The 15110-nt window shown below is 42.2% G+C and overlaps 1 long non-coding RNA gene across 2 annotated transcripts in view; it reads right to left on the minus strand.

The window, feature by feature from the left end:
* The window catches only part of LOC102447669 (uncharacterized), a 210210-nt gene extending 195305 nt beyond the window's left edge, over positions 1-14905 (minus strand). The window contains exons 1-2 of one of the 2 annotated variants that reach the window (XR_012906731.1): positions 14770-14905; positions 14177-14353 (exon numbers count right to left, since the gene is read on the minus strand). This is a non-coding gene — a long non-coding RNA (uncharacterized LOC102447669). Of the gene's footprint in view, positions 1-14176; positions 14354-14697 lie in introns of both variants that reach the window. The other variant, XR_012906730.1, reaches the window with a different exon arrangement.
* Positions 14906-15110: the final 205 nt, after the last annotated feature.

Here is a 15110-nt window from a genome sequence, read left to right on the forward strand (position 1 = left end):
ATTACCCTAAATTGTCTAATCTCCTGTATGTTTTTAGGACTTGATTGGGTGGTATTTACTGATTGCCTTCATCTAATTTAAAAATCAATCAATAGCAACAATGAGAGGTGGTGGATAAATCGAGTCTAATGCAGCATAACTGCAGCAAATATCCATCAAAGGCTCATTCTCAATCAAATTTGTGGGAAGTTTTAATACATAAGCCAAAATGTCTAAAAGCTTTACTTCTAGAGCATATCATTTTAAAATTGTGCTCTGCAGCATGACATCTTATTGCTCTTATGCTGTCTATTTAGGGTGATTTTCCACTGCTAAAATGAACGTATTTCACTACAATAAAACTGTAGCAAACAAGAAAAAAATGTGATCAGCTTTGGTTTAAAGGCACTTTGTTCCATCTTCCTCAATATTATCTGTGTATAATAATGGAAATTAACATATCATCAGCTTCTCTTATAAACGGTGTGCATTTTCCCAGAGATAAACATTCTAATAAGTGTCTTGATGGGAAATATGTGTTCTACATGGAGAAATCAATTAATTAAGGTTGTTCCTTACATTGTTGTATTTTGTGTGTGTGTGTGCACATTATTTAGTCCTTAAAGTTTATTATGGCACATATGAAAGAAGGAATTTAGAAGACAGCATGTTAACTTCTTGGCACTGTCAGTGCAGAGACTCATCGTGAAGTGAGACAGGCTTTTGTCTGCTTTTGGATTTTATTTTTTAATTCACCAAGGCACCAAGAATTTAGAGTGCCTATTATTCAACTTCCATGAGAAAACAGTAAACAAAATATCCAATTTTTATTTATGAACTGTGGAGCAGATCCTGTTTTGGTGTAAATGGGCACAGCTGCTTTGAAGTCAGGTGATTGAAGTTGGAGTTCTATTGATCTGCACCAGCAGAGGAGCTGGCTGAGCGGTCTGAAAGAGTGTGTTTATGCTGGTATCTAATGTTAGGAGGATTTTAAACTTTACTTGAAAGCATGGATAGCAGCAGCATTTACTCAGTAAATACTGAAAGCAGCTAAGGATATTCAGCTTTGAATTCTGAACAACACATGCAATGTGAAGCTACACACTGCTTATGTCAGAGGTTCTGACCTGTTGTGTGTGCACTGCTGGTGACAGGTGGTGAAATGGATGGAAAGAAATGTGCTCCTGTTTTGGCTCTGCTATTATTTCAGTATTACCATCAAAGATGCCTATAGGCCAGACAGGAATTCTTGTATGTTGTATTTAAATTCAAACAAATAATTACTAATTGAGCTGGAATCTTGGGGCCAAATTCTGGGTCACTGTATGGCAGCTCAGAATTTCACCAAAGATGCCTACTGAGAAGTATTCAGAAAGCAAAAGGCCATCTCCATGTGCACACATTAAGAAAGTGCAAACAGGTTTAGATAACATTTGAGAAGCATCTGAACCAAAATCCTGGACATCTCCATATATTGGCACTGTTTGAATTTGATTCAAACACTACTGTCCACCCCTCTTTCTCTGACCCGGATCTTGTCAAAACCTAGGGATCTAATATCTTCCACTTTGCAGACATTTCTATCTGGATGCAGATAAAAAAAGATAGACCTCAGGCACATTTCTGCATAGAAGGAGAATTGCTCTGAAACTTCACTCAAACCTGAAATCCTACCATAACCCCTTTTTTATTCTGCTCAAGTTAGTTGAGCCAATATTTTTCTAAAAGAATATTTTCTAGTCTCACTCCTCTGCTGAGGATGTTTTTCTATGTGACTAAAGAAGGTGGTGATGATACTGCATTACTATGACAGAGCCTACTCTTGAAGATCTCCTGCACTTCCTAACCAGAAGCAGGAAGTGCAAGAGATCTCACGAGACAGCTTGTTCCCGTGAGATTCCCATTCTACACTGCAGGTTCAATAGCGGTGGATAGACTGAAGGAGGTTCAGATGAGCTTCCTGGCCTGATGTCATTTACATGAACCCCACACAAATGCCAGACCTTGAGAATCGACCTGCTCTCAGCACAAACAAGACAATGGGCGCAGGGTTAGGAAAGCACACAGTTCTGGAAAAAAAAACCCATTCCCACTGGAATAAATGTTAAAGTGCCCTTTGATGCTAAACATATGTAAAAAGTCCTGGCATCAACAACAGCTCACAGCACACGCTACCAATACAAAAGACAATCACCGAAGAGAACCTTACCAGCAGTCCACTTTTTATTAAAATTCTGACATTCTGAGAGATCTTCTTGCCAAGGGCCCTCTTACAATGACATCTGTACACTTGTCATTACATTGCAGTTCACATTACTTACATAAACATGCCACAGGGAAACCATGACTGAGATAATTTTTATAAGATTGAAAGGTAGCCATTATGATCATTAAAACAAACCTGAGAGAGCCTTCCTGATGATGGAATAGATTCGGTTACTTCTTCCTTCTCTGTGGGTCATTAGTTAAAAAAGGGAAAGAGGGGGAAAATAAAGAGGGAGAGAAGGCCACATACTGCAGGTGTTTTATCCTTTGTAAGGAGACTGCACTGAGACAAATGATTCTAGCTGGCATTTTGTACACACCGGAGATTGCTTATCGATCCAGATCAGAATATTCAGGCTGGCCCCGGGGAAAAGGCAGAGTATTTTCTGAGGGAGTTAATAACCTGGCAGCTGAGCTGTCTTGTCCAATTCACTGAACCTAGGGCTCTAATCAGGCCAGAGTTTCTTATTTTGAGAAATCTTGCCATATGTGTCTGCTAGCTGCCTTCCACTCTATTGGACCAGTGACAGTGATTGAAATGACAGCCTATAGATAGAGGCTAATCAAATTGTTTATTATCAGCCTAAATCAATATGTATAGATTGTTGAAACATCACTGTCATGCCATGGAAAAGTAATACTAATACTTCTCATGCTGCTGATGTAATTCTAAAACATTGTTCTATCTTGAATTACATCTGAATTTAAGAGAGTAAAAGCAATTATAATGGGGGATCAGACAGTGAACAGTATACATGCTTACACATTCCAATAAAACAACGTTAGGATTAATGATGAAATGTCATTGTGTGCTCTATTTAAATATATTATCATGTTTCCAACTGGAGAGAGAGAGGATCTAGATCTGTGAAAGAAAATGGAGGTAAAAAAATAAAACACCAAAGAAGATATTGTTCCTTTTGCTGTGAGGGGTGGAGGTGAAATCTGCATAGATTTGTTTGCTGTCTATACAGAAAAGAATGAATTCTAACACATATGAAAGTGATTCATTAGATGGCCACCCAACATAAATGAACAAAACAATGTTAAGGCCATCTGTAATACACGGATGTCCATCACAAAAACCTTCCAAAGAGAGTTTTACACAGTCCAACACATTGATAAACAGTATAGCAAGGAAAAAGCCTTCCTTGAGGATTTATGAAAGTACTAGGAGATTTACTAACCATTGCTTGGGTCCTTAACTCAATTAATTTTTGTTTTTCTTCATGTAAATCATTGCTCTGGGGTGGGACTGAGGAGGAGGGGTTCAGTATGCAGGTGAACCTGGGGAGAGAGGAATGCATGCATCTGACAAAGTGGGTCTTTTCCCACGAAAGCTTATGCTCCAACACTTCGGTTAGTCTGTAAGGTGCCACAGGACTCCTCGCCACTTTTTCGAAATAGTTTATTTCTCAATAATGTGTCTACACACAAAATGCATTTTGAAATAGTGCGTTCACACTGAGTGGATGCTGAATTGCATTTAAGGCCGGCTGGAACCGGGTCCGGTATGGCATCAGGTCAGGAGTGTCTGTGTGTGGCTGTTGCCTGAGACTATCTGAGGCCTGTGCTTAAAGGGACCCCGCCGGACAGCTGGTTCTCAGGTTTCCCTGCTTGATTGCCTACCTTGATGAGGGACAGCAAAGCATTTTGTCTCTGTGTGCTCTGCTTGCCCTCACTCAGGACACCGCAGCACTCTTGCAACATGGAGCCAGAGCTGCCCCTGGGCACTCTGGTGCTTCTCTTGGATGCGTTGCTGCGAGCCTGGCTGCACTTTCTGCAGGCTGCCATGTGGGAGGTCCATCGGGGGGTTGTCAGTATCCAGGAGGCCCTGTGGGAGAGCTTCAGAGCCTCCTTGGTCTGCCCCACTCGGGGCTTGTGCCTCATTCCTCCCTCACGTCCCTCCACTTACCTCTCCCTAACCCCACTTCCTGATGTCAAATAAAATACACATATTATCATTAACACAAACTCTCTTTATTTAACAAAACTCGGGGAGGGGAATGAAACTCTGGTGAGACTGGGGAAAGGAGGTGGGAGAAGGGAAGAAAGAGAATGGGAGAAGGGAGGAGAAAACCTGGAAGGGGGGAGCTGGAAGGGGGAAGCAAGGGGAAGAAGAGGGAGGGGAAGCTAAGGGTCTCGCCAGAACAAATTGATTTTCATGCAAACCTGCTCCTGGGTTCACATGTGGCCTTTGGTGGCCAGGCTGGCAGCTATCCTGCCATAGACAGCCGCATTCCTCCGTCTAGTGCAGAGATCATGGAAGTTGGGGGCATCCCCCCAAACCTGAATAAGGTCCATGATCTCCACCCTGGACCAGGAAGGCGCCCGCCTTTTCTGGGCCCTGGCAGGCTCCTGGGAGCTGGTAGATTGCTCATGGGTAGCAGTGGAGGGCTGGCTGCCAGTGTCTTGCTGGCTCATGTTTTGGGGCCACTGGGTCAGGGGCAGTGACTGCTGGCTCTGGCAGGTTGGCTTGGAGCTGGCACAGGCACTGTGGCCAGAGTCAATCCCTTTTAGTGCTCTGGGGAGGGGAGAAGGGAAAGGAGTGTTCTTCGTTGAGTCTGGAGTGGCCACCAGGGCACCCTGGGAAGGCTGGAGGACCCCTATTTTGAAATAAATGTCTACACAGCACTTATTTCGAAATAGCTATTTCTAATTTGGCGTTATTCCTCATAAGATGAGGTTTACCAAATTCAAAATAAGCTCTCCGCTATTTCAAGTTTATTTTAAAATAAGTTTGGCTGTGTAGACGCTAGGAAAGTTATTTTGAAATAAGTGCTGTTATTTCAAAATAACTTTGCTGTGTAGACATACCCAGAGTGAGGAATGCAGCAAACTGCATTTTTTTTCCTCACTCCCTGATGCAGAACAGCAGCCAGCAATGTCCTGCGAATCAGTAGGGGTGGAGTTGCAGTCCTCACCCTCCCTAAAGATTGGGGAAGTCCTAGATGTGGGGAGGGCAGCCAGCTCCTTTCACATGCCTGATAATACTGTATCTTTTCTGTATGGGCGGGGGAGACTCTGGCAGCCCCTCCTCCCCTGCACAACCAAACCTTGACCTTGCTTTAAGTTAAGACCAGAGGAAGATGCATACTAAATTAGGTGGTCCTAGCTCTTACCACATAGGAAGAGTTTTTGAACGAACAGATGGCTGGACAGACAGACTCGCTTGCTCACAGACAAACTTTCTCAGGGTATGTCTACACTAGCCCCCTAGTTCGAACTAGGGAGGTTAATGAGGGGGACCAAAATTGCAAATGAAGCATGGGATTTAAATATCTCATGTTTCATTACATGTTCCCGGGCGGTCATCATTTTGGAAATTGACTAGCCCGGAATAACTGTCTACACGCGGCAGTGAAGTGGGAGTTTGAAGTAAACCCCTAACTCGAATTAACTGTTACTCCTTGTGGAATGAGGTTTAACAGCTAATTCGAGTTAAGGGGTTGACTTCAAACTCCCGTTTCACTGCTGCGTGTAGATGCGGGCAGTTATTCCGGGCTAGTCAGTTTCCAAAATGGCGACTGCCTGGGAACATGCTAATGAAGCGTGGGATATTTAAATCCAGCACTTCATTTGCAATTTCGGTTGCCCTCATTAGCCTCCCTAGTTCGAACTAGGGGGCTAGTGTAGACATACCTTCAGATATACAGTAGACACAGCACCCAGCACTTGGAAATTAACTTGGGAGCTGGTATCACAGTGGTGAAGTGTTTTACTTAAAAATTCTCGCCTATGTGTTCTGAGCAATGTATTTTGTTCAGGAAAGAGGTGAAATGCATATGTAAAGAAAATTACAGTTGCTCAGTTTTCAATGTATGCTATAATCGTGTGGTTTTGTAGACAGCGATCTACAGCTTGCTATGCATATATTTTATCTTGTACAACATGTTCATTATCTGAGTGGCACAATAGTGAGCCTTCATCCTTCATTCTACAACATAACCCAGGTTGGGTGTGGCTGGATCAGCCTGAAGGTGGAATTAATGTGGCCAAATGGCGTACCAGCTTGGAGTGGAGTCCTAATTACCTGTGGCTGACATTTCAATCTGCTCCCCTTCCCCACAATGCCCACAGAGCAGGGTGACCATGAAGTTCCCCTCTGGTTTTGCTGACCCCACTGGTGCAGTGACTATGGCCCACTCAATGCATGTTGTGCACCTATATTCCAGAACAGAAATTGGATTTTAGTGAGTATATTAACAACTCTGACAGCAGCAGCACAGAAGTAAGTTTGGCATGGTATGGGATTGCCACCCTTCCTTCTGCACTGATGCCTTCTGAGCTGGGTGTCCAATCAATAGCTCCTACTCTCCACCTGCACAGCTCTGAAGGCAGTGTAGAAGTAAGAGTGGCAATACCACAACCCTTCTAATATAACCTTGCACCCCCCTGCAACTTCCTTTTTGGTTGAGGATATCCAATCTGAGACACATCACTGTAAAATCTGTATGACATAAGTAAAAGCTCACAAAGGGCCATATTTCATGGTGGGAGCTAGCGGTGTGCATGATGTATTCATTACTTTGTCAAGCTACATTGTATTTTGAAACTAAAATGAAGTTCAGCCGAACAGCATTTGTGTTAATAAAAATATTATTACTCGTTAGGTGGCACTGATTTAAAGTAGTTTGTTTTTCTTTTGGATGAAAATTATAGTTCTTAGTGTGCACTCAAGCCCCTCCCAAGTAGCAATAATCTTTGGTTGACTGATTCTAGGAATGTTCCTATTACATTACATTTAAACTGACATTTTAGTCACATATTAATTGCATCTGTATGGAACAGAGGCCCTAACTCAGTAAACAACTTCAGCACAAAATTAAATGTAAGTACATGCTCACGTTCATCCCTAGTCAAGAAAGACCTTAAGCATCTGCTTCTGTTTAGGCATGTAAACAGTTCCATTGAAGTCAATGGGGCTTAAGCAGATGCTTAAAGTTATTCATATGGGTAACATGCATTTGCAGAATAAGTTACTGCCAATCAGAGTACAGGTAGATGAATTGGGTCTGCATATTACTTTTCAAGTGTTTTGACCCCAGCTCAATAAAGCACTTAAAACTGGCCTACACAGCAGGTTTTTTAAACTGAATTAACTATTTTGGTTTATAATTTCATCAGTGCAACTTCTTAATGTGGACACAGTTAAACTGGTATACAGGTATTTATATTGGCATAACTTATCAAAGTACATTTACAGAAATAAATGCTTCTGAAAATGGCGGAAGAATAAAAAAGGAGTTAAAGGGGGAAAAACTAAAAATTATAAACTGAAAATTGAACATTTTTGGGTTTGGGGGTGTTCCAATAAAAATAAATGAAAAAAAAACATTTTCCCTTAAACTTTTAATTTTAGAATAAAAGCTTGTTTTTGAAGTTCTGAATTTTTTAGCAGCTTTGAAGCAATTTGAACATATAGATGCTGAGTACCTACTATTTTTAGCATCTGTGCTTTGCTGCTGTATGGCCCAGGAATGGTAAAGAGCGGTTATGATGTCAGTATAGGTAACACTGTTTTCCATTGTGTATGTGCGTGTGTGCATACTTAAAAGCATTATGTAGAGAATTTAAATGGGTTGAGTGTCATGTCTTTATCTAAATTGTGAGTGTATATATGGTCCAAAAGAAAGGAATTATTATATTCCTATATACACACAGACATATTGCTGTCTGATCCTTTTTCTAGACTAAGTCTTTGGGGAAGTTATCAGAAGAGTTTCAGAGGATGCAGTTGATAACTCTGTGCTTGGAAGCAGTGGGACATGGTGAGTAGTGTATTTGGTCTGTCTGTGAGATAGCTGGTTGGGGAGCTGGTTGGTTGTTTACTGTGCACAAATGGCACAGCTGCACTTTAAGCCAATGAGTAAGCAGCTGAGACAGGTCTGTCTCTTGATGCTTTGGACAGGGCAATGATGCTCTGACCCCTGCAGCTTTGATCAGTGCATTGGTAAAGACTGTAAGAGTGACCCATGCAGCTTTGATTAGCCCCGCTCTTTGACATCTGGGAATATGTCTACATAGCAGAATTTTTCCGGAACCACTACACTTACGTCCACACTGCAATTGTGTTATTTCAACAGAAAGTCGAAAGAACAGAGGGGTTTTTCCGACAGCGGTAAACCTCTTTCTACAAGGAAGGAGCCTTTTTCCGAAAGAGCTCTTTAAAAAAAAAAGCGTGTGTGGAAGTGGAAGAGGCAATCAATGTGGATGCTATCTTTCAAAAAAGCAGATCTCTTTTTCAATGCACTTTTGCTGTGTGGATGCTCTCTTTCAAAAGAAGTTTTCTGGAAGATTTCTTCCGGAAAAGCTTCTTCCAAAAGAAGCCTGCAGTCTAGACATAGCCTGAGCAGAGTGGCAAGAGGCAGAGTTGACCTGGGGAGTCTTGATTAAAAAAAAAGGTCACTTGCTAGGCAAACTTGAGAGCAGTGAACTGAGGCAGCTAACAGGAGAATTTTGGAGGGAGAAGAGACACTTTCTTTCCAGGTTCAGCTCTATGTGTGATTTCAAAATGGCCACAAAAAGAACAGAAGTGGTAACCCACAAAGATGTGATTTGTTTTATTTCCTGCCTGACGCTAGACCTCTGGTTCTTTAAGAGGCTGAGCTGGAGGAAAAATTTCTTGGATTGGAGGGAGTAATAGAGATGCTACCAAGAATCAGAGAAATAGAGGAACTGCTTGCTCATCAGGTTTGGGAAACATCAGTACCCAGGATTCAAAGAAGAAACGAGCTGGCCACTAAGAATCAGAGGGTACGTCTAGACTACAGGCTTTTTTCGACAGTGGCTTTGTCAACAGACGCTGTTGACAAAGCCTCTGTCAAAAAAGTGTCTAGACTACAGTCAGTACTGTCGACAAAGCAAGCTGCTTTTTCAATGAGAGCCTAGACGCTCTCTTTTGAAAAAGCACAGTTTAAATGCAATAGCACCTTTTTTCAACAGAGTACTACTGAAAAAAGCGTTATTGCTCGTAGAATGAGGTTTACCACCATCTACAAAATTGCTGTGTTCTGTCAACTTACTGTTGACAGTTATAGTTATAGTTTTGTTGACAAAGCCACTTTTGTTGACAAAACCCTGTAGTCTAGACACACCCAAAGACACTGCAAGTCAGACAGAAGTTATGAAATCGCATGAACATTCCTTGTGGCTTCAAATGGATGAGGATGGGTTACTGGGCTGGAGATGACCAGGAGGAATTCCACATAGCTAGAAGTTTCCAATCGATACAAGGTAATTACAATTAAAATTGTGGAAGATACCTCAAGATACAGCTGGTCCCACAGAATGGACAGTTGTATGGGATGCACCAGAGGATGGCAATTTATGAGAAAAACAAGCTTGCCCACAATGAGCACTTCAAACATCCAAGGAGGACAGATGATCCTTTTTGGATATTCTATGCTCAGAAGAATTGCAAGAACATTCTGCAAAGGACAAGTGGACAACACAATGATGTACTGTTTTCCTGGAGCCAAGACACTTCTTGGAGTTGACAAGCAAGCATCCATTGGAGAGGGTTCATAGGTTCATAATGATTCCTGTGCGATTTCTCACAGATAATAGAGGCCTTCAGGTTGCTCAGAAGTGTATTGAAGAAAAATGTCAACGCAATTTCCTCTGGGATCTTTTTTGCCTTGCAAGTAAGATGGAAAGCAGAAGATTCTGGAAGTGAACAACTAATTAGGTAACTAACATAGAGTTTTGGCCTTGTAGAACACTGGTACATCTTCTTTGGGGAGAGAGGTTTGTATACTTTGAATGGCCTCTACCTCAATAGAAGGGGAATCTATCTTATCAGGGACAGGCTGAGCATTGTAATCAGAGGGGTGTTAATCTAATATTAAAAGAAGAGTACAAAAAAGACAAGAGATGAGTACTCATTTAGCACAGAATCAAGACACTAAGAACAAAATTAATTAAGAAACCAAAGAACACAAAGGGAACAAATTCTTTTATTAGATTGGGCGTCAATGCTATGGGGCTAGGTAACAAATAATAGGAACTGGAATTGCTTATTAATCAGTATAAATATGATCTAGCTGGTATTACTGAAATCTGGTGGTTTGCATGATTAGAATGCTAAAATCCATAGTTATAAACTATTTAGGAAGGATTGAGTGGGCAGAAGGAATGATAGAAAAGCTCTCTATTTCAAAAATAGAATTACTTGTTTCTGAGTCACTGATAACTTGGAAGAAATTATCTTGAATGTTTACGGATCAATGTCTTAACAGATAGAGCACAAGATGGAAATCACACTAGGGAACACAAAGTTCCCTTATGCACTTATCTAGAATATGTAAGGTAAAAAAGCTATGTGATCATGGAGTACTTCAATTTGAGTGACATATACTGGAGGCCTCATGCTGACAATTCTCTCACATCTTTTGAATATCTAAATATTATAGATGACCATTTCCTGACTCCAAAAGTGTTATCTTTAATATGGGAGAACTCTATAGTAGGCTTAATCCTGACAGATAGAAACTCATCAGAGAACTGAAAATTAATGGTAGCTTTTGTGCAAGTGACTACATTTATAAATGTAGGACCAGAACAGTGATTTATACACTTGGAGCTTTAAAAGGGTCATTCTCACAAAGGAAAAAACAATGACATTCCAAATAATCTGGGAGAAAGAATTTAGTGAGAAAAAATGTGAATGACAATTAGAAATTGTTAAAAAATGCTTTACTAGATGTCCAAAAAGCCACAATTGAGCAGGGGGACGGGAAGGCTGAATTGGTAAAAAACTGACCTAGTTAAAAGGGAAGGAGAAGGCATCTATAAATAATAAAATAGAACAAATGGAAAAAGAGGGGAGCTGATAGTAACAAATATGAATCAGAAGTTGGGCACTGTAGACAAATAATAAATGAAGCAAAGGGACACAAGGATAAATCTATAGCCAGCAGAGTTGAGGACAAAATGAAAAAGAGTTTTTAGTAAATTAACAACAAAAAGAATCCTGACAATGGTAATCATCCATTACCACCTGGAAATGGCAGAATTATCAATAAATGATGCAGAAAAAGCAATAATTATCTAGTGTTCTATATTTAGAATATACTAATGAAGTAGTCTGATTATATGATAACACTCTTTCTATACTAATATCATGTTAGGAGCATGTTAAACAGTAACAACTAAAGTCAAATATTTTAAAATCATCAGGTCAGGAGAACTTGCATCCAAGAGTTTTAAAAGAGCAGGCTACGGAATATGCCGGGCTGTTAATATTGATTTTCAATAAATCTTGACTCATTTGGAAAAGTCTACAAGACTGGAAGAAATTTAAAGTTTGGCCAATATTTATAAAAGGTAAACAGGGTGACGCATATAATTATAAGTTCTTTAAGATGATAGCAATTACAGGCAAGATGAAGAAGCAGCTGGTATGGAACTCAACTAATAAATAATTAAATGAGGTTTATTTAATCAATGTCAATCAACCCTGGTTTCTAGAAAACAGATCTCGTCAAGCTGGTATCTTTTTTTTTTTTTTTTTTTTACAAAAATACAAGTTTGGTTGACTCGGTACCGCATGACATCTTGATTAAAACATTAATATAAAGTTGACATGATATAAACTTGATATAAAGTTAACATGGCACACATTAGGTGGATAAAAGTATGGCTAACTATTGGTCTTTTAAATGTAAATAAAGCAGATAATCATCATCAAGCAGGTGTATTTCTAGTGAGGTCCCAAAGGGATCTGTTCTTGTTCCTATACTGTTTAAATATTTTTATCAATGGTCAGGAAGAAAACAAATTAATCCATAAAGTTTGCAGATGACACAATAATGGGGGGAAGAGGTAAAAAATGAAGAGGACGAGTCACTTATACAGAGTAATATAGATCTCCTCAAAAACAAAGCACAAGCAAAGCATGTGTTTTAACATGGCTAAATATGAATGCATATCTACAGGAACAAAGAATATAGGCCTGTAGTGGGGTAGAGTGGTCCCCCACTGAGCCGGAGGCGGAGGAACCCCTACGGGAGCCATTTTGGGCCCAGCCTAGCCCCGCCCCCTCACCTGACCGGAAGTCAAAGGGCGGGGCTAGGACTATAAGAAGGCTGCCAGGGAGCTCAGTCAGGGCCAGGGAGCTCAGCCTCTGAAGGAGACGGAGGCCTGTCCAGAGCTCCTGCCTGGGGAGAGTAGGACCAGGGCTAGGCTGCTCTCAGCGGCCTCCCTGGAGGCCAGCCAAGGCGTCCCTGCCAGGCTACGGAGGCTGGGCCAAGCCAGCCAGCAGAACCTCCCAGGGACCCAGAGGACTGGCCCAAGCCGGGGGACTGGCTGGAACCCCGATGGGTACTGGAACGCCGGGACCGGACGAGCCCACAGGACGCTGCAGAGCTCCAACCCCTTGACCCCTGGATTGGGCCGCCTGAACCCTGATGGGACGACACCAGCCTCGACTCCCCGACGAACCTGCTGAAGCTACAGGTACCTGGGAAGGGGGAGACGAGAGTGGCCCAGGGGGTAGTCCGGGCGGAGAGCCGTCCGCGGCCAGCAAGTTACGGGCCGGAGCCCTGCTGAGCCAGTCGCAGCTGCACTGCTGCCATCAGGGCCCCTGGGCCGGGGCGCAGTGAAGTGGGTGGGCCTGCACCCCCCCTGCCATCCCCTTAACCGGGTGGCAGTCTCCCCCTCACTGCTGCTGCTGCCGGTGCCCTCCCGGGCCCGCTCCTGAAGGAGGAGCTTCTACGAACTTGGGTTTGGGTGCGGCCACGCCTGGCGTCAGGGTCTGGCCGCCATTTACCGTCCCGCCTGGAGTTAGGACCTGGGTTTGGCTGGCAGTATTTGTTGACCGCCCTGCTCAAGAGCCCGGGCTTACCTGCGGTGCGTTTGGGACCGTCCGTGCATCGGGCGGGAACTCTTAAAGGGACAGGACTAGAACAGTTGCCCTGCCCCAAACTGTATGATACTAGACTGACAAGCGGTGGGCTTATTCCTCTGCGGCCCAGACCTGAAGCAAGGCCGGGCGCGCGAACAATTACCTCTTGGCCCGACCTGAAGGAAGGCGGGGAAGAGACTCACCTGCCTGGACTAGTTTAAGGCGCAGTAACTCAGGGAGGCAGGCACGTCTCTCCCTGTGCTGGAGGTGGAGGAGCCGCCTCCTGAAGGCCTACCGGCCTATCATAAACTGCCCCCGGAAGGGGGGGAAGCTCAGGCTGTTGTGGACATTGCTGGAGGGCAGTGTCCTGAAAGGGATCCGGCCACCTGCCAGCAGTGCTAATTCCCCAACTCGACAGCAGGTGGCGCTGTGGCAAGCGGGAAGCCGCTACAAGGCCATACTTACAGGGTAAAAAGACATGAAAGCAGTTACAAATAATCCACTGAACATGAGTTAGCTGTGCAATGTTGTGGCCAACGTGTGATTGCTGTTGGAATACTGGGTCCACAATTCAAGAAGGATGTTGATAAACTTCAAAAGGTTCAGGGAAGACCCATGAGAATGATTAAAGGATTTGAAATTATGCTTTACAGTGATAAACACAAAAGACCTCAATCTATTTAGCTCAAGAAAGCAAAGATAAGGGCTAACTTGATTACAGTCTGGAAGTACCTTACACAGAGAACAAATATTTAATAATAGCATTATCAATCTACCAGAGAAAGGTCTAACACGGGGCTGCTCAACTTTGAAACCTCCGGGGGGCTATAATGATACTCACAGCACATGCCAAGGGCCATTGCATATATATGCAAATAGCTTCTTTCACACTGACAGTCATGAATAGAAAGATTAAGAAAAGACTACACAAAATGCAGGCCCCATTTAAGTCAGTTCTGTTGATATAAATAAAATGCAATCTTTATCCGATTTCCACCAATATGATAGCACTTTTAATGAGCAATGACAGTCCAGGAATTTAACTTCTAAAACACATATCAACAGAAGACCATAATATTGACTTACCATTGTGGAGCGTATTCCCAGTGGAGGCCATGTTCAAAGGATCCCACCCGTGGGCTGCATGTTGAACCCCAGGTAAACCCAAACTGCACCGTGGGCCACAAACAAATGGGCCGTGTGTTAAGTAGCCCTGGTCTAACACATTCCAAACAGTGGAAGTTGAAGCTACACAAATTCAGACTGGAAACAAAATACATACTTTTAAATGAAAGAACAATTAATCTTTAAAACAATTTTACAAGCATTGTGGTGGATGTTCCCTCATAGACAATTTTTAAATCAAGATTTTTTCTTAAAGGCATGCTCTAGGAATTATTTGGAGGAAGTTCTATAGCCTGGTTTTTTAGGATATCAGACTTTTGGTCTTGCAATCTATTAATCAGCAGAAAAATGAGAAAATAATAACTATCTGCTTTCATTTATATTTACCCATATATTCAAATACCATGCTGTGTGCTCAACAGAATTCTACTTCCGTGTCCTAATCACTGGAATTTGGAATGGAAGGAATCAGACTGGAATACCTTGGGGATCACAATGAATCACCAGGAATTTCTCAGGCTCTTCTTTCTTCCCAAAAAGAAAGTCACACTCACCAGTGAGTTAGAATTACAGGTCCCCCTCTGTGCTGCTCCACAAAGAATAGTAATCAATTACAGACCCAGCTGTAATTATTGTCAACCAAGATGGAGGTCCATGCATAAGCATCAGGAATTTTACTGACATGGTTGAACTTGAGGCTATGAATAGCCACCACAGTTCGTGAACTTTAAGTTGCTTGTCATGTCTAAAGTTCAGCAAGGAGTGTCACAGTTTAAAAAAATCCAACAGTGAGCAATTAGCATGGAAATTAACAGTGGAGTAGATACATGTATAGTTCATACACTTTGTTAAACAAAGGTACTTGTGCAAACCTTATTAAATTTGTTAGGCTTAG

Source organism: Pelodiscus sinensis, chromosome 12 (genome assembly GCF_049634645.1).
Source record: "Pelodiscus sinensis isolate JC-2024 chromosome 12, ASM4963464v1, whole genome shotgun sequence".
NCBI lineage: Eukaryota > Metazoa > Chordata > Testudines > Trionychidae > Pelodiscus > Pelodiscus sinensis.